Here is a 21243-nt window from a genome sequence, read left to right as displayed (position 1 = left end):
CTATGTAAACCTGGTAGGAGTTCATGTAGAATGGTGCCGAGGTTCCCAGATTAAGCAACTGCTCAAACTGCTCACAAATAGCGGTATTGATAAGCTCACCTTAGAAGATAGGTTCTTCATTATCAAAGATCTGGAAAATGAATTTGTACATCCATGGCTCAAAGTCACTAGAATCTTTGAGACCGCATATCCTGCTAAGAAGAGCTATCAAGTCTTTGCATTCTGAATTGAAGTTTGACCTATGAATTGTTTTAGGTCATCTTGAGAAATTGTTTCTTCTGACCTTTAACTAGTATGCATTTATATATTTATGATAATCCACCCTCTTTTCATTCCATAACTCCAAAGACATATCCTTTGACAAGTCTACACACTCTACATTTTAAGGAACTTTAAAGATCTGTTGAATAACCTTTGGGTCAAGGCTAATGATGACCTTTCCATTTGCATTTTTGATTGTCTTGGTCTTTGGACAGAATTTTCATGTACATCCCAAGATGAATTCTAGTTCCAAGGCAGCCACAGGGAAAGTAGACACCAAATGAATATTACTCTTCTTGATGTGTTTCATTTCATGAGTCGAGGGAGATTCAACCCTTTGTATGAAATCAACAATGTCAATGTGTCCAATCTTTGTGTTAGAAACATTATCAAGAGGTGATGAAACTTGAGATGCAATTGCATGAGCTAACTCTTTATCGTATTGGTACTTAATCTTTCCTTTAGATTTTGAGGATGAGGGCATATCTTGTGTTGTAACATGAAAATTCCAAAATTTGAACACATTATCAGAGGATATTGATTCCATAAAGATGTCAATTTTGGATCAGCAACATAGGATCTATGAAGGGAAAAATGCTCAGTGTATGGATCAAATACTCAAAGATCTTGTCTAGTAATTTTGAAAGGCATATGCAAAGGCTGAAATGAAATTTAGGGAGATGGAAACATGTGAGGAAGGATGAGTACTTATGTAAGTGAGGAATGAAAGTTAGATGCATGGGAATTCGTGCAAATGTTAACTATCGACTTTTAAAGAGTGTGACCTTTAGTCAAAAAGGGTTCTCTAGGATGCCATTACATAGAAAGTGATTTACATGTAATCATGATATGCAATTGGATTCGGAGGATGGAAATGCGTGTAAGTGGGAACGAAAAATGAGATTACATGTAATTGGAGATGGAGGATGAGATTACATGTAATCGCATATAGAGAATGACATGCAAAGTGCTGTGGTATGTAACGATGGATGTGGAATGAAATGATGCACTTGCATGAGAAGGTGAAAAGTGGAGTGAAGTGAAATGCACTTAAGTTCTTGGGAAAGAACTTGCAACTTCTTCCAAAAGAAGAAAAACGAGAAAGCAAACAAACAAACAACAAAAACAAGCACAAAACAAACAACAAAAACAAGCACAAAACAAACACATACCTTTGGTCTTAGACTCAAACATGTAAACAAGCAAGTTGCTTTCAAGTGCAAATTCGAATTTTGAGTTTGACGAAAATCCAAGTACGTGAAAATAAAAGTTCTCATCATATTTAAAGGAAAAATGCACTTTATATGACATCTTTGAACAAGTGTGCAAGATCAAGCTAAAATATGTAACAAAATAGCAAGATAAGCATGAATTAATGAGCAAGATTGAAAATGTCCACTTACTTGGAGATCAAAGAGCCAAAATAGCAAGACTTAAAGACTTGAAGACCTATTCTCCTCCAAATCTAGATTCGCAAACAACTATTTGACTTCCTCCACACTTTGCAAGTAATGGATGATTGATGAGCATTTAGTGGTTGGATTTGGCATGAGAAACCCCAAAATGTGGTCAAAGATCACTAAAACACAAACCTTTTTTGCTAAAAACTGAACCCTTGGACCTTTTTTTGGAAAAAAAGTCCTCTTAAGATGCCATATCATGAGTCGTTTTTGTCATTTGAGGGAAAAAAACATGATCTTAGAAACCAATAGCATGGATTGAAATGCCCAAACAACTCTTCTTTGGTCCAAAACGTGATCGATAATGCCAAGAACTGGATGTTTATAGCAAAAAACTGGTCTTAAAATACCACAAAATGCATCAATTTTTGCATGGTATCCAACGTTTAATGCATGGAAATGCCCAAGGAGGTAAAAATGATCTTGATCTTGGAGATTTCAAACTATTTCATGTGCAGATTTGGAGATTCTCTCTAAAAAACGTGTTCTTGAGTAGCGAATGCATGAAGTTTTCCTCCTTGGAAGTTGAAAACGGGTTCTTAGAGCACAAATGCATGTATCCAAAGGCAAATCACATTCTATAATGGAGATTGCATGTTTTAAAATGCATCAAACTTGACCCCTCATGCAAATCGCACTCTAGGAGTGCATTTACATGTTTTAAAAACTTATACTTTGGCTTATATGCGCAAATCACACTCTTGGGAGTTCATTACATGTTTTAAAAACTTGTTCAAACATGTCTATAGTGCAAAATCACACTCTAGGAGGGTCACTGCATATTTTAAAAAGACTTCAAGATGTAAATCACATTCTTGGAGGGTCTTTGCACATTTCAAAATGCATGCATTTACATGTTTAAGTGTTTAAGAATGCTCTTTTCAGTTCAAAATTGTGGTCGGTAGAGGCATTTGCATATTTACTTGTAAATGGGTTAAAAGAAATGTAAATGAACAACATAAGTAATCAATTAAGCACATGTTTAATTGATTTTTGAGGAAATATCACTTAAATGGGTGGAAAATAACATTTGCATAATAAAATTAACATATTATAAGCAAATATCATTTCAAAAGTAATATTTAAAACATATAAAACATAAAGTAACTTAAAAACATAACATAAAGTGATTTAAAGTTAGATTTTTCAAAAAGTGAATGTCAACATTAAAATATAGCATGATTTTTTAAATCATGTAGTTGCACCTGAAGAGTCCTCTTTTGGGCACTAGAATGATCATAAATTTTGATTGCCAACTGTGATTAAGCCCTAAGATAGATCAAATCGAAGGGAAACACAGAAGTAATTATTTGAGTAAAACAAAAAGACCATAAGCAAACAAACACACACTCAAAAACACAAAAAAGGATTTTGAAGGCTTCAAAAATCAAGCATAGGCTCAACAAACAGAAAAACTAAAAAGACTTGATGAAAGCCTTCAGTAAAATGATTCATTATATCATTTGGGGTTGATCGATTGATCAATACTAAGCAATTAAATAATGAATCAACTTAGAGAAATGCAAAACTAAGGTGAAAAAGTTTTGTATTGTTATCTACATTTTGTGGTGACAAAATGCAGGACAACACAATACATACCGGAGGGATAACAACATAGTATGGGTACGCCATCTATACAAGGATGACATTGGCTCAATATGCAAGGCCAAAGTTACTCTTCTGGTGTCATCGCTGGTGTCATAGACACATACTCAACTTCTACATCTTAGGATGAATGTCCTTGGTACTTGTTTATTAAAGCAAGGAATCACGATGTGCAAATGCTCATCATATTATTAGCCAAAGCACATATAATGTATGCCAACAATAGTCAAGGAGAGCTGTACATCATGTAGATCTCATGAATCAGTGAGGACTTTGTCTCACTTTGGACCGATACCAAGTGCAAAATGCATAGTAGTGGTGCGACAAAGAAGTATAGATCATATAATTACATTAATATTGCATGTAAATTAAAAGCATTTAAATAAACCATTTTATTACTATTCTGAGCATCTATCAATGGGAGTAAGCAATTGAAATACCCAAATAGCATAAATGGCACAATACGTCATAAAATCCCAGAAAATCATTCTGATATAAGTTCCATGATCTCCAATGCAAAGTACACTAGATAACATCATAAAGCAAATATGATCAAAACACTAATAATAACATAATTTAAATAGATATGTTGTAGTAACTGAAGTACAGTGCGGTAATCAAATGTATCACACAGTTCAACCATCACATCACATCACATGGAAAATCAGCGAATAACATCATCACGGTTCAATCAAAATCCAAATAAACACTGGCACATACCTCAGTGAAACTATTGAATCACATTAAAGCCAAACCAGGTAGACACCAAGCATGACCACAACAACAGTCTCAGAGGAACATACAAATTGACTGTACTGGGTGCATCTCATAATGCCGACACAAAAGCATAACACAAGAATTGTCACCGCATCAGAGGATTAGTTCAACCAATCTCAACACAATGGTCCTCACAACTAGATAAAAAACATAAATAGTTTGTTGATGCAATGGCAAATCAAATCATCCCAAGGGTACAAGCCTCACCTAGGTCCAACATAATCACACAATACAATTATGAAAGCCAAAGGTGCATCGATTAGAATGTCACGCATAAAGCAAATTGGAGAGGCACTACAAAAAGTATTGACATGATAATATCAAGTGTGAGGGCATCACAAAATATAACATGCTAGCCTTTTTGAGGACACAACTTATGGTCATTTGTTATGGCATCTTGCCTCAATCAAAATGAGCTATCCATTTTTGCTGCTTAGATGAATTTTCACTTTTGTATGCATGTGGAAGAATAGTATAGTGTTGAGGTGCATTTTTGATGTTTAGTTGCACTCCATTGTATTTAGTTAGTACACTAAGGGGTAGCATATCTAGTGTTATAGAGATGGTACGCTTTTCTTGTGATGTCGAAGGGCGGGAGTGTTGTAGAGACGCTACCCTTTTACTTCTATGTCAAAGGGGGAGTTTTGCAGAATTTGTACAAGTGTTGTCATCAATGACAAAGGGGGAGATTGGTGGCAGTATGCGTAATGTTGTCATTGATGTCAATTTTTGTTGGATATGTAGTATCAAAGTAATTGAAGTCTATTATGGAATGTTGAAGTGATGACCAAACGTTTGTGTAACATTTTCTTTAAGGCATGGCTAAGTGACTATTCTAGTGATAGAATAACTGATAGAATAACAATATTTTGGTTAGCATTGCTCCATATCATAACATCTTGGCTTGCGGTTTTAGTCTAAGTTACTAATTCTGGTTCTAATGCTGATGCGAGTGCGGGGTTTTGATGCGTGGATTTTGGATGCATTTGAGTGCGTCCGTACATATATATATATATGTATTTAAAAAAAAAAAATATTAATACATATATATTAATGTAAAGTTGTCAACTATAATTTATGACAACGTATGCAAAGAAATACAAGAAATATCAAATTTACAAAAATAAACCATTCATTGAATCATTATCATAATCAAATTGGAATAACGGTAATCAAAAGATCAAGATTCCAATGCAATTTGAATTGAAAAATCAAAACATAGTTCATGGTTCAATGTTGATCAATCAAGAGTCAAGGCTCAAGATTCACAAATCACATTCAGTCATTTAGAATCATAAGGATTCTGAAAAAAATCCACATTCTTATTATCTCCTCTTGCTGCAACATTTGCAAATTCATTTGAATCATGCATGGTTCCAATTGTGCTAGATGCACGTGCTATGATGTTATCAACATTGTCGTCCGTCATCATAGTAAGATCTTGAAGTGTTGCATCCAAATCTGTAGATTCAGGGGCTACATCCCAAAGCTTGGTTGACCCTTCCTTGTATCCATCCTCCTCACATGACAAAATACGCTAGTTGGTATGTATATAAATCAAGTCCTCATCTTTCTTTGAGCCCAACTGGTTGCACTGGACTGAATGGATATAGGAGTATGTACTCCAATTCTATTCAGCAGAAGAAGAACTTGCAACCTGAATAGTGTTCATAAAAATTTAAAAATTTAAAATTAAACATACAAATGAAAAGCAAATTATAGAATTTTAAACACTAAAGTGTAGAATACAATTGCTAAATGAATAAACAAATGAAAACTTACTTGTGAGAGGATCTTGATTGCAAGAGGTTGTAGATGCTTGAATGGCTAACCATACATGTACCACTATGTGATAGCTCCCATGTTATTTTGGTCCTTTATTGCATATGGAGTAAGTTTTGATCTTGAAGCAAATAAGCCAAATTCTTGCCTCACTTTTTTGTGTATTTGATCATCCGAGAAGAGTTGCAAATGTAGTGTAGCACCCAGTGGCAACTTCTTCATCCGCATATGGTGTAGTTCTATCCGGCATAGCAAGTACTTCCTGGCTATAGTACCTTGAAGATAAGGCATATGCAAGGAGGTGCAATGGGGTAGTCATCCTCTCCCAACGATGATGAATGATATCCTCCACCTTTTTGCACAAGGCCTGACATTCTGTGGGGTTAGCCTCATGTGCTTGTACGGAAAGCTTTACCTTTTCCACCACGGTATCCATGCCATCGCACACATCCCCCAAGCAAGGTGCATCTATATCGGCAAAGCGTAGCATAGTCATGATAGGATCGGTGAAATCCAATACAAATTGCACACGAGCTCATGAATGCTCATCCAATGTAATGACCCTCCTCAAATTTGCTCTCAAAAAAATGTTGATGAAAGCTCAAGGAGTTTCATCAAACAATTCACATGCAAGGGACGTATGACTGATATAGTATTTTAGCTGGCTTTAAATGATTCTTTCTTCAATTTGTATCAATGAGAATCTTGTGCTAGAAGACTCCAAATGGACTTAAAAACAATACTAACAAGAGAACCTGGTTGTAGATGGCTGTAATAATTTCCTTCAATGCTGCCCCTTTTGCTTTGCTTTTCCGATATGCTTTTTCGGATCTGCTTTTTGAACTGCTTTTACGGACTGCTTTTTCAGCCTGCTTTTTCGGTTCCGTTTTATCAGATTGCTTTTACGGACTGCTTTTTCGGCCTGCTTTTTCGGGTTTTCTTTTTCGGACTGCTTTTTCGTATCTGCTTTTTCGGACTGCTACCATGTTAAATCTCAAGACCATATCTTTCAATGGTGTCAAGATTTCCAGCTTGAAGGGATTTCGTCTTTCAAACTATTGAGACATAATCTCCAGAAAATTTTCCAATTTCTTTGATTTTTCCCAGCATACTAAAAAGAAGCTCTTCCCTTTCTTTTATAGTGTTCTCACAAGAGCTCAATCCTTCGTTTTCTCCATGTGGGATAAAACATCACTCCCTTTATGTAACTTATGTCTCCAATGTGTTATAAAATAAAGGGGACTCTTTTAATTTAAATATTTCCCACAAACTATAGTCTATGCATTAATAAAGTTAAATATTTAAATTTAACTTTATAAAATAGCTTTATCAATGCATAACAAATCTTATCAATGATAAACAAGTCTTCTTGTCGATTTTAAACAATTACCATCGACATACCGCTGCCACTGGATGTTCGACCATATCCAAGATGACTTACTATAAATAGTAAGTATGCCCAAAGTTGCCTCAAAACCCCACAGAAAGACCTGCAGCTGAAACTATCTAGGCCAAATGGCCTCTAAGTCCCTTTAATGTCCTAGTTAGCCTACAGGACCGTGGGGAAATATGCTAACAGCAACATCATGCTATAAATGCTAAAAAGGGGACATTACATCCAAGATCATACCCCTGACCTTTAAGGTTCTCTCTGAATTTGAAGCCTTCCATAGCCCATTGGTTACAACTAACCATTTGGCGCAATGCTGATTTCACCTTGAGGAGTTGATTCAAAATGACAATATGAGATGCAAATCTAGTCTCAACTACCTATAAGCAAGTTGACAATATGACATCACATGTAAAACGAAGTTATAAACAAGAAATTTGATATTGAACATGAATATAAAACTTATTCAAAATAAATAAGTAAATGAAACTAAATAATTACAATTTTAAATCTACCTTCAACAACTCCAACTTGGAGAATGATCTGAATATAGATTGTGACATGTGGTAGTTTGTCACAAACATTTGTATCTCCTCTCCCTCGTGGTATATTTGCTTCACCCAATCTATTTGGGTGCCAATTTGTTGCATGACCAAGTTGAGAGAGTGTACGGTGCTGGTGTCCAAAAAATATGGTTGTATCAAGACTCAACCAAAGCACTTGCACCCTACAATTCGTGGCATTATCTGTGACCACTTGGACCACATACTACCCACCATCTCTATTACCTCAATGAGAATTCTAGAAATGAATTTTGAATCCTTAACTTGTCCTTCACAATCAATAGCCCTCAAAAACATTGCCCCTTTGGGGGACATTGCAATCACATTTATCAATGGTCGGTTTCTCGTGTCTTTCCATCCATCAGATACAATAGTTATGCCGGAAGTTTTCCAAGATGTCTTAATTGGTTGAAGAGCTTTGTCTATAGAAATCTTTTCTTTTTGCAAAAGAGTAGTACGCACCTTTTCATACTTGGGGCTAATGTAATCAGCTGTTGCTCTAAGGATGGTTGCAACCATTTCCCTCCAATATGGGGATCTTACCAAATAGAAAGGAAGACCATTGGCATAAAGGCAACGTGCAATTGCTTCATCAGCAATCTCTCTTGCCTCCATTTTGAATGCTTGATCCATCGGACCTCTTTTGCGGGTAATAACTTCTACTTCATTATCCTCCTCTCCCATTTTCAAGAATGGATGTTTGGAGGATACAACATGATCAGTGGGCACATTCACTTTGCTCTTTGGAGATGAAGGTTTGTACAAACTTGTTTTTGATTTGCTCACTAAACGATCAACAGCCTCTTGTTCTTTTATGAATCCAGCTAACTGTGCGTCGCTCAACCTTTTTTCATCTTTACTTCCCTTGAACAATGCTATTCCTTATCAGTAGGGCCCATAAAATAAGCTTTGACTCGAGAATATGAGCTGTTGAATGGTTTACTATGACATATATTGCATCTCCAAATGCATGACCCACCTCCAGAAACCTGTGATGATCTTGTGGTGTGTCTCCATAATGGAGATGCCACATCAATATTGAAGTTATCACTTCGTTCTTGCCCTGCTGCTGAACTTTGACTACCAGTAGTGGCCATTCTTGCATAATAGAAACTATGAGTCCAATAAGAAAATAGAAAACAATAACTTAGAAATGTTTAAAAAAACTTACTCCATTTCTTTACCAAAAAAAAACAAAATATCTTGAAAAATTTCTTCTAAAACTTCAAAATTCACGAGGAACTAAAAAAAATCACTAAAAAACTCATGAAATGGATCAAATGCTTACCTTAGATGCTTATTCGTCCTTTGTTGAAGCTCAATAGACACCCTATGAATGATCCTCTTCAAAACTAATGACCTTGCTTTCAAAATTCCACAATGGAGACCAAATGAGAAGAGAGCCCAGCTGAAAACAAAATGGGAAGAATGGAAAAACAAATGGCCTCTTTTAGGGCCGTTTCAGGGTTGTGAGGCAAATAGAAGGAAAAAAACAATAAAAAATCATTTAGAGCACATGTTTTTTAAGTCACTTAAGTGATTGGACGCTGGAAACAGACGAATGCTCATGGGATGTGCTCGGATGCTCTCCGGAGCACCCTGCGCTCATCTGCAGGAGACAACGCAGCTTCCTAGCAGCATCCACCACGCCTCCTCCTGCATCCATGCACCAGTCCGCATTTGCATTCGCACCCCGCTCCTAGGCCAATGCATCGGTAACTTAGGTTTTAGTATGTGTATTATGGATCTACAGGGAAGTTACTATCCTTGTTTCAAGTGCTCAAACATTCCACAAACAAAATGGTGGTGGCTATGTGTCTGCTGATGGAATGCTTTGCATTCCTTTGTTTTTGATGGTTTTGTGCTGTGATTTCCAACTATATTTTGTTAGCGTCAGGAGATCATATCTAGTGCGTCACTAGTGTTTTTGGTGGTCCTTATGGTGAATTTAGGTTGATCAATTGGCTTTCTTTACCTGTTTTATATTCCAGAGCTGAGCAGAGTTTTTCTGGACCATGTAATTGCATGTAGTGATTAATCATTAATGCGAAGTTTTGGGAGTGCTTGTAGACTATGTTAGCTTGGTTTGATGTTTCACATGTTTTGATTTCCTTTCACAAGATATTGTAGATAATTTGCTAGCTGACATATTGTGTGCTATGCTTTTCTTCTTTTCTGGCCGACTTTATTGATATTGTTGTAAGTCGTGAAGGTGAATATATATATATATTCAAATATGTTTGTTGAATAAGTGTGTAAATGTACGGTGTATGTAACAGGTGCGAAGGTGAGCAAGGGCAAATACAAAGAAGATAGTCAGCGAATGTTGTTAAACATAATAATGAAGCCAGTTTTTATTGTACGAAACAGAGAACTGTAATCAACATTTCATAGAGTGCCTTTTCTACCACAGCTCATCAAATACATTTTATTTTAATGTTATGATATTGTTTCTTTCTCTGAAGAAGTGATCTCCAGTCCCCAAGTCTTTTGTATCTTGCCCTAAGGCATGCATCTTAGTCTGGAAGTCTGTGGGAGCAGTGAGCTCCCTTGGCTGAGAGCCTAAATAATCAATTGTTTATCAGTTTTCCATATAATTTAAGTTGGATCTTATTGTGGTTTTCCCCTGCCTGGGTTTTCGACGTAAAATTCTTTGTGTTCTTGTGTGTTGTATGTTCTGTTCTTGTAGTTAACTTCTGCAATGAATGGATTTAATGAGTAATAATTGAATTTTAATATATGCTGATTCACTACCGCCCAGCATCTGGAAGTGTCAACATAACCGAATTACATCACAATCATTTTTTGTATCAGAAGTGTCATGTGCATTTATGAAGGCTATGTGGTAGATGCCATTTGGGAATTGGATGCTGATGCTTTTGATACTTGAATCAAGTATTCACTCTTGAGTTTACCATCTGGAAAAGAAATTCAGAATAAAGGAAAATGTGTTTGCATTCATCTTTTCAACTTGCATTGTTTTCAGTTTTAGATAGAATGATGATATTGTTGCATGGAGGGATAACTGAAGTTCAGTCACTAGATTTCTTATTTGTAAGTGTCGGTTTGTAATTGATTCGGTGGTTTATTTCAGATATAGAATGACTGTTTAAAAGTTCTGTACTGACACCTTTTTAGATTGAGGCCTTTCATTGTTCTTAAGGGTTCATATACCCTAAATTCCAAATATCAGCTGATATCATTATTATGCTTAAGCAGGCAAAAATAAATATACCAGAAACTATCGGGCAACACATATGAAATGTTTGATATCAATATCTGTCAAACTAAGATGATAGTAGGCCTGCTGGAAACACTACACATGCAGTGCTTTAAAAAAGTGAGTTATTGAGAAAAGCTGAAAACTATTTCTTGAGGGGGCTTAACTATCTTCTACCCATTTTTAATCAAAGAGACCAAAAGTTGGGGGAAACCACCTGAGAATATTGAAACCTACTCTCTCACACATTTCTTTTATCATGTTCTCGTGAAATGATCACACTGGCATGGCACCCTGAAAGTTCCATATTGTTGATGTAAATTTTGTTCCACCACAACATCTAGAATCAATGACTTAATATTCCAGGAGGAAATACAAAATTTCCAACTCCCTCTTGAGTAAGGATGCTCATATGCTAAACAACTTATACAGATTCTGTGATCAAATGCGACAACCTCAAGGTTACTTTTTATTCTAGACTTTTACTCAGTTATGATGATATAATATCCCTATCATTGCGAAGGGACTTACACTGTTTATTCAATGGATATCAACTACTTTAACAACTCCAGTCTTTTCCAGCCAAAGAACTTGCATAGAGATAAGTATCTAGAAATTCTACCTAACTCTAAGAATGTGAGATAATGTTGATGATGGGGTGAGCCTTGAAAGGAAGCCTAAGTGTGGGAACATTTCCCAATGCTAAATCTAATAGGAGAGATGATGCTGAAATTTATCTCACAAAACCTTAAACTATTTCAAACTAAATAAATACATATAGAAAGATTCAACTCATAAACATAGAACACAAGATATACGTGGGAAACCCTTCTCGGGAAAAAACCCACCACACCAAAGCCAGACTCAACTGTATTATCAGCAACAACAGTTACAATACAATCTACATAGCCACAATTCTCCAAGAGTATTCAGCTTTGATATCAAATCCAGAACAATTTCTGCAGCATAACAATGCTCTCTCTCTAATAATTCTCTACAACTCTGTCTTGTACTTATAGAGTTTTCATACAAGAGGAAACAGTTTCTAAAGTGTCTTCATTCAGAACATCTACAAATTATTTTAGAAACTTCCTTATGCACAATCCTTGCATAAAAACAAAGCATAAGAGAATAAATCACCAAAAAATAGAAGCTTTTTATTTTTCTACTCCAAGTTTTTTCTTGTGGAAGAATCCAGCTTCAATTAGCAACTTTTTATGAAAGCACAAATAAAACAATAAATCATGGTAAGGCTGAGTCACCTTATCCCCACAAGCCTCTAATCAGTGCTTCACTGTGTCAACTAGGGATAGGAGGGTGTTATCTTCTACTGATGTGGGAATCGTTTTCACATTGTCAATAATCATTCAAATGCCCTATGAAGGTTCAATCTAGAGAACATTCCCAATAGAAGTTAAACACTTGCAATTTAGGCCTAGATTAATCTTGCATTGTTACTTACAATCAGCAAGTACCAAAAGGTATGAACACCAACTTTACTATTATTCACCATTCAACAATATCTTTCATCCATCTATGTTGATTCAATATGAAATGAAATCTAATCTACGTGAGGAATTGAAGAAACCATGCAATACTTTAAAGCATCTCAAGTAATCCACCATGAAGACGAACATTGAATCAACAATTACTTTGATAGCATTATGACAACAATTTCAACAAATCTCCTATTACTCTACTATAGTCTTCTAATCTTATGAGTTACAAATGAGGAGGCCTTGACCTTTTATAGCTGTTCAATTACAATGAAGGGCCAAGATTTACCCATTACAAACCCTAATTAGAGTTGCCACACTATCATCCAACTACATGAAGGCATTTTGTGGACCAATAAGAAAATTACAATGCTTTTGAGAGCCAATGAGAAAATATTTACACTTGGCACAATATGATTGAATGTGCTTGAACACGTGTAACTGAATTCTTTTCATTGGTTGAAGACAAGTGGGCATCACCTCGGCATTATTATCTCATAGACTTTATCAAATTTTTGGTGATGAAAAAATATCTCTTGATACTTAGCTTTCTTATCTTATGGACTTGATCAGTTTTTTGGTGATGAAAAAATATCTGTTGATACTCAACATTGTCAAGCCCCTAACTATGATGGCATTTCCCCAAATTGCTTCATCTTCTATAAGTTTCTCCATCTTCGTTCTTGGAAATTTTCTTATTCTCATGATCTGAATTTGATTGTACTTGCAAACTTGATATTTTTTCAATGCCTTGACCTTGATCATTCTTGAAATGATGAAGTCTTCATTCCTTTCGATCTTTCAAAGTGAATTTGGATTTCTAAAGGAAATTCAAGTTGGTGATGATCTCTCTCTTGTAGACTATGCCAGTTCTTTGAATTCACTTTGATCTTGATCTTGGATTGGGATTCTTCATTTTAGCTCTCATCCTTGTTCTATCTTGCTTGCTTTGAATTTGCACTTTGATAATCTGATTTTGAACCTCCTCCTCATTGTTTTGATCCCAACTATGTCACCATCCTTCATGCTCAAAACCACTGTTGTTCCATATTTAACTTGCAAAAACAAAAGAGAAATTGCATTAAACTCACAAAACGATAAGAATGCACAATATCAAGGAAATTTGAAAGCATACATGATATGGAATTGCATCTAGATTTCCTTTTTCTTTTACTAAACCACTTTGATTGAGAACTTTAGTTTTTCCAACTTCTGATTTTTCTAATTTCAACCAAGATCTCTCTTTTCGCAAGTTTCAATTCCAATTTGAGAAAATCAGCGATTCATATCTTTTGAAATGTTCTTAAAGTCGACCTTACCCAATAATATCGCCATCTCTTGATAAGCAGTCTGATCTTAACTTCATGGATATGACAAAATGAAATGAGCTCCTCTTGCTTTACAAGCAATTCAAGGCTAGGAGTCGTGACCTTTGGCTGGGCCAACTTGTCTATTATTTGGTCAATCAAGTTAGTTTATTTAAACAACTTCTTCAAACCTTGTTGGAAAATGATGGATGCTGATTTTTGTTTATGAATTGGGAATCGGAAGGGGCTGGAATCCAACCTTTTTCCAATCCCATGGGAATGAGGGAAGGTCAGATTCCAATCCTCTCTCAATCCCTAAAAGCCTTGCCTTTCAGATTATTGATTCTCTACCTTTTATAAACAAGGGCCCTTTTCTCCAATTTGGCGATTTAAATTTGTGAGTGCAGATGTAGACTAGAGCAGATCACCATTAAAGGAGGGGAGAATACAACTGTTTTGCCCCTAAAAATCCATTCCAACCATTGAGCGTGATGCCCAGGCAATCTGATATTGATCTAAAACAAAGGGGCAGAATGTTTTGAATCTGGGAATGGGATGTGGTGGAATCCAACCTTCTCTCAATCCCACTGGATTGAGAGAAGGTTGGATTCCGAACTCCTCTCATTCCATGTACAAATATTTGCAGCAATTTCACTTTTTTAAATTGTCCAAATCTATCCTCTTTCATGCCTTTTGGGTGGATATTTTGCAACCGACAATTTATTCAAATCCAATTGCAAAATAGGTAGACCAGCCACAATGTATGAGACAGCTTCTCCTACCTTTAAGGGAACGCTCCACCTTCTCACCATCCCTTGGATCAACTTAAGGTAAGCAAGAAGTTAAGAGATTTTGTAAGGGGTATTACCAATATTCTTTTCTCTTATCTTTTAGGAAAGGATCAGCTTATCTGCAAAGCCAGTAATGGGCAAGATGAAATCTCTAACTATGCTTCTATTTAATAATTGGAAACGGTGATACCGATAAGCCAACACCAACTCAAAGGCTGATTGAAAGTGTATTGGTCTGGCTCTAAGTCCCATTTTAATCTATTCTATAAGAACAACTTCTACCATTTGGGTACAAAGACTTCCAAAAGTAGGGAATTCTAAGTATTTTTGTGAATTGAGACAACAGTACAAGCTACAGTTAAAGCTTCTAGTCTATGTATCACCACAATCGCTCTTAGTCAAAGCTTCGGCTCCAATTGCTTCTTAATTCATTGTGTTCTATTATTTAACACAGAATAACAACATGAATCAAAGATAATAGACACAAATTACAGTCAAAGCTTGTAATTTGTACTATCACAATTGCTCTCAATCAAAGTTTCAGGTCTACTTGTTTCTCAATATACAATTTTTTTTCAAAATAGTACTACACAATCAAGTTATGCTTGCACAAATTTTCAAAGCTTTCTTGCATACAATAAAAGATGATTTTTACAATGAGGGGGGCATTTCTTATATAGGAACAGAAGTGAGAAAAAGGAGGAAAAAGTGGGAATAACTCAACCACTTTGACCTAGTAAAACTATGCGAGAAAAATTATTGGATTACATGTCATGAGGACATGCAATCAAATTACATGCAATTGCATCACATGCAATTCATCTTCTCCAACTACAAAGATGAAATGCTAAAAACTAAAAAGAAAAAGGCGGAGAAAGTTGAATCAACCCTTGAGATTGTCAAGGAAAGCTTAATATTTGGCTATACTATCGTGAACCATAGGAAGATCTGGAATCTCCATTGTTTTTGAAATGGCTTCAACTTTGACTACATTTGCCTGTGCTGATTTTACAACTTTGTAATTCTCCGCAAGAGAATCTCACAAGTGTTTTGCCACTAACTTGTATGTAGCGAACTTGTTCATCATATGCGATCCAAAATCTTCAGAATCAAAGTCAGCGTTAACTCTGTCGATGTATTTTGAAGTCATTTCTTCTTCAATGAATAGGTTATCATCTTCAATAAGGACCTTACATCGCATTTTCCTTAGACCGCTCATGATCTCCATTTCTATTGCTTGACAACCTTCTAATGCTCCTTGAATTTTTGTCAAAAGCTTTTCTAGTATCTGCTCCTTATGACCCATGAGTCCCTAATATTTGTACTCGTAGAACATATCCAGGGATGGAATGACATTGCATGAAATCAAGACATCCAAATCAACGTTTCCCATTTGATTCAAAATACCCAAAAATTCTTTTAGGGTATTTGTCTCTTGGTTAAAGGATGCAATCATGTCATGGAGTCTTTCCTCAACACCTTTGATACGTTCAAGGACTTTGAGCTCATCTTTGATCGATTGAACTCCTTCTGAGATAACTTCTTCAAACAAGCCTTTGCCGCCTTGACAAAGGCTTGGTTTGAGATGTGACGACTATGAGCTGTGATGATTGTTGGTGAATGATCTCGTGAAGACGAGCATTCTCCTGCTTAAGCTGAGTTTTCTTTTCCCAGAGCCCATGATTTCTTTTTGACAAATTTGAGAGTGCATTTTGGACATCCTATGAACATCCCAACCATGATTGTTTACCAAGTTCAATTTTGATGAACGTATAATTTGAGTGGTTAAGCTCCCCAGTTGGTTTATCCACCAGAGGTTTTGCAATCTTGACATAAACGATCTTTTTAGAATCAACAAAGATTCTTGAAACAACCTTTGCCTTTGGGAGTTTAGATTTATTCTTTTTGATAGGGAGATCATCTGGGGGTAGTATGACCTTTCTCCTTTTTAGGGTTTTTTCCCCAACCATGCAAGTAAAATGAAACCTTCATCTGCTGAAAGTGGAACAGTGGCTACAATAGACATTGATCCTGACTGTATTTCTGTCGTCACAGTGCATGCTTCAGTTTGCATAGCCACAACCATGGGTGTGCTTTGAGATGACTCCGTCATGAACATATCGAACCTTGTAGCCAAGGTATCAAGTTGGGAAACTTGAGCTTCTGTGCGAGTTGGAAAATCATAAAATACATTTCTCAAGTTCTCACATTGCCCCGCTCTGAGGATAGGAGCTGTAGAAGAGATGGGGAGCATCGACATGTTCACCTCTGAGATAGAAATTTGTAGGTGTGAATATAGTGGAGAATGAATCCACATCATTGTCTACAACATCCAAGAAAGGTTCCTTCTAAATAGATGGCTCTTGGTTGTTTGACAACTATGGGGGAGATATGATCATTATGTCTCAATCCTCTTCATCCTCTTCATCAGATTCTTCCTCTAATTCTTGAGCTTGCATGGGTGCTTGAGAAGAATCGAAGGGTGGATTTGATCCTTTTCCTCCTTTGGGCTTAGACTTGAGAGTTTTAGCTAGCCCTGAAGAAGATGAACCGTCCTTTTTAATCTCCACTTGTGATCTCGTTCCAACCGACTCGAAGTGATTCCAATCTACCCCGATCTTTGGATGCACTCTCTTGAGGCCTTTTCTTTTCAGCCACTTGTTAGTATTCAGTAAGATAGATTGGAATCTATCAAAGACAAAAGTTTCTTACTCTTGTTGCCATTGAATAGGAAAAGGGCCAAGCTTATCAAACTGAGTGTTGTGATACCCTGGATCCAACATCATGCCATCATCTTCAATCTCAAAGTCTTTTGAGATCTCAATCATGTTGAGGTTAATGATTTGCTGCAATGTAAGCCTGCAATAGTCCATTTATATAATGTCTATCTCTGTGCGTAAGTCAATCCATACATCCTCCATGCGATGGACATGGGTGAATGCCCTTTTGATCTTCGAATGCATCCCTCGGTAGTCAAAATGGGATCTATCTTTGAACTTCTTCAAGGTAATGAGCTGAAGTTCTGCTTTCATAGCTTTCTCTTTATACACTGAATTGAGTGTATACCGACCAATTTGGAGGGGTTGGTAATGGTAATGTCTAATCTTGGCCTGTGTTGGTATGATTGCGCACTTCCATCCGAATGATCCTATTAGGAGGATATCTTAGTAAGGTGTACAGTTCTCCTTGAAAATAACAAACTCTCAGATAGGTGAACGTTGGAAATTGCAAGAAAATGCACCATATTGATTTACCTCTTGCCAAGCTTCATGTGATACTCTTTTGACTACTAACTCTTTGTTAAAAATACATCCAAAATGTCCAAAGAACGCATCTTGTACCCTCCTATAATGATGCTTGCTTTGTGTCAATGTATAATTTAGTCATAGTATTTCTAGATGGGCACTAGAGACCGATCTCCTTTGGTGGAAAGTCCTGAAAATGTCCTCGTGGCTGCAACAATGTAGACCAAATATGAGTTCATGTAGAATGGTGCTGATGTACCCACATGAATCAATTGTTTGCACAATGTTGTGCTTATAAACTCTCCCCAGTAGATGGGTTCCTTGTTCTCAAAAATTTGGAAGATGAATTTATACATCGAGGGTTCAAAGTTACTAGATTCTTTGAGGCCACAGATTCTGCTAAGGAGAGTTATTAAATCATTAACTTCTCATCACATACTCTCATTATGATTGACCTTAGACTGATTTTCTCACTATTTGGAAGGTCACTCAAAGTGTGGGTCTGATCTGTACGCTTCTTGAAGATTTGATTTCCTTTTGGCTTACCCAAACCTGCGCTCACTTAAGCAAAATCTGATTTATACCCACGTTTTCTATTTTGAAACATGAAGCCATTTGAGATCATAGGTGAAATCTAAGTGGATGGGTGAAATTTAAAGGGGAAGGTTCAGCTGAAATGATAAAGGGTCAGAAATAGGCCTGCTCTCAATCCAACTGGAGTGAGAGGTGGTCAGATTCCGACCTTTTCTCAATCCCGTGCAATAAAATTACTCCAGCATTTAGTTCATACTTAATTTATCCATCATTTTATTAATGCACCACCTTACAATTCCTTCAAAAAATCCCATGTTTGCCACTTGTGATTGCACCAAACTGGTCCACTTATTCTCTTACTTGGCCTTGTTCATCAATCCACAAACTCAGCCCAAATTTTAAAATCAGTGGCCTCACACTTGCTCATTTGCTTCTTTCTTGTCCTCAAAATTGTCTTGAATCCCAAATCTCATGCCCATGGTACATAGGCTTATTTCTCAATAAAACTCCATGCTAATGGTTTCTTGGTGGTGATCTAACTTTCAACTTCGAGGTCTTACTAATTCCTTGCTCTCCTTCAGCTCTCAAGACTTGGCTTCCCCGTTGAGCCTAAGTTGCCCAAATTCCCCTCTAAGACTTGGAGACTTGAAAATTGTTATCAACTAAGATCACTACTCCTATTGCCAAGCAAAAGTAGGGGGCCCCCATTTGCAATAGGGTGATGGTATGAAAACTTCACAACATCTAGCACCCACCATAGAAATGTTCCCGAGCATTTCAAGGATATAACCAGATTGGAACTTAGAACCTTCAATCAATTCCCCTTTTCACCTATCAAAGCGCTAGGAAATGCACTCAAAATGGAGGAAACCACGAATTGAGCCAAGAGCCTTCATCTTCGATTGCTCATGTATGTGCAAGTATATTCCTTCCACACTCAATAGGAACGTGGAAAGGTTTCTTAGATCCATTGTCATTGGCTATTTTGTATATACATACTTCAAAAGCATCTTGCACTGAGCATTGTCACCAATCTGACGTTGATAGTCCCTTCAAGGTTATCACTATGGTTCCACTACAAACATTGCTTTACTTTTAGTTGATTTGTATTAAGTAGCACTAGTAGAGATATTTGCACACCCAAAGCCAAAATTGCCTTAATCTTTTGTTTCTTTTTCTCATTTTTCCTCTTTTAATTCAGGCTGGAGAGCCAAAATCCAAGATCAATGGGGAGCATACCCATTTCCCAAACCAACTCTCTTCCCCAACATGATATTTTTTTCTTCCTTTTGATATTTGCTTTTTCTTTTGAAATTCCATTTTGGCTTATAAGCAATGAAGCTCGTGATGGTTTTGGAAAAACCACAATAGTGTTGAAGCAGGCATATAATTTTTTTTACTAATTCCAATTTCATCTTGACAACTTCCAAAGACTTGAAGCAATTAAGTTTGATTAAAATGTTTCTAAGGAAAGACTTAGGTACTCATAACACAGTGTGTGATCCCATTCCAAATTTAGGACCAATCTTTTTTGCTTGATGAGGATATGAAGAACGATTTCCAATTAGTGAGAATCTCATGGAAAGATTACTAGAAAATAAGCCAAACAAATCTACTAGGAGAACCCCTAGGTGTGTTGTATAATGCATCAACTTTCTCACAATTTTGGATCCCTCTAAACTAAACTACCAAAGCGAACACCAAAACTAAAGAAAGTTAAGTCTAAACTAGACTAAACTAAAGCAATTAATTGAGCCCTCCAAACAAATCTACGTCAACCGACTTAAAGAAAATTTCTCTCTAGGCCCATAAACAACTAAACTAGCTAACAAAAAGGAAAGCTATTTTAACCTTTTGAACCAAACACTTGAAGACAAACCTACTCTATGTACAAGAGACCTAAGCAAACAACAATCAAAAGTACCATATATACGCATGATTGAATATGGTTTCTTAGGATCTTCAAGAGCAACAAGGTTTGGCTAATTATTCTCAATCTCACAAATTTATCCTTGTACTTCGACCTTTTTTTGTTACCTTACTTTGGAACTCAGGAACATTATCATGTAAAATCAACAACTTAGATAATTCACACGGGCCGCGATCAATCCAATTGCAAGTTTTCTTTCCTAGATCTCCATACCCATATAGTAACTTTCAAGAATTTCAACATTAAAAGTAGGGAAAGAAACAACCTGGTGTGCTTCAAATTCTTGTTGATCATCCACAACTTCAAGAGGTCATATTTGATGTATCCTCCAACTATATTTGTCATTGAACTCATGAATGATCAAGGCAACATCAGCCTTGAAATCGAGTCCATGTATTGTCGCTTTTGGAGGCTTCTCTTTGTGTAACATGAAACATGCATCCTTGTGAGTCTCCTTTAGTGTATTGTCAAAAATCAAGGATTCCTTGATGAAATGATCTTCAAATAGTTCTCCAAGTTTTTCAAATGTGATATCAAACCACAACACCCCACTAAAATGTTCTCAATTCTCTTCTTCCATTCTTGCATATTCTCACCAAATACACTTGAAGCATCTTATTTAGGAACATCTTGCAATTCTTCATGTGAAATTCCATTGAGCATGGTGTCCTCAAAACCAATAGGAGAATTATCAAATGTCCTCATGGATATATTAGCATCTCTAATGACTATGCCTTTGGATGTTAGAGTTGATGGGGAATCATGCCACTTGAAACAACTTGTCTATCTTGAAATGTAGTTGGAAATGATTCCTTTTGTATTTCTTCCTTGAAGTCTTTTAACACCCCCACAAAAAAAATTGTGGCGATGACATCTTGTACT

General features: G+C 36.4%; 1 protein-coding gene across 2 annotated transcripts in view; it reads left to right on the top strand.

Annotated features, from left to right (window-relative positions):
* Positions 1 to 21243, top strand: part of LOC149561700 (pentatricopeptide repeat-containing protein At5g15010, mitochondrial-like) — a 107704-nt gene that overhangs the window by 41636 nt on the left and 44825 nt on the right. The window contains exon 2 of one of the 2 annotated variants that reach the window (XM_089825244.1): positions 10118 to 10465. The exons of the other annotated variant lie outside the window; for it this stretch is intronic. The gene's annotated coding sequence lies outside the window, so the exon portion shown is untranslated. Of the gene's footprint in view, positions 1 to 10117; positions 10466 to 21243 lie in introns of those variants that run through there. 2 annotated transcript variants of the gene reach the window in all.

This window comes from Cupressus sempervirens, chromosome 4 (genome assembly GCF_028749045.1).
Source record: "Cupressus sempervirens isolate cs-2001-9-10 chromosome 4, ASM2874904v1, whole genome shotgun sequence".
NCBI classification, from domain to species: Eukaryota; Viridiplantae; Streptophyta; class Pinopsida; order Cupressales; family Cupressaceae; genus Cupressus; species Cupressus sempervirens.
The sequence above is the reverse complement of the archived record's forward strand: the minus strand, read 5'-3'. Positions and strand labels throughout refer to the sequence as shown.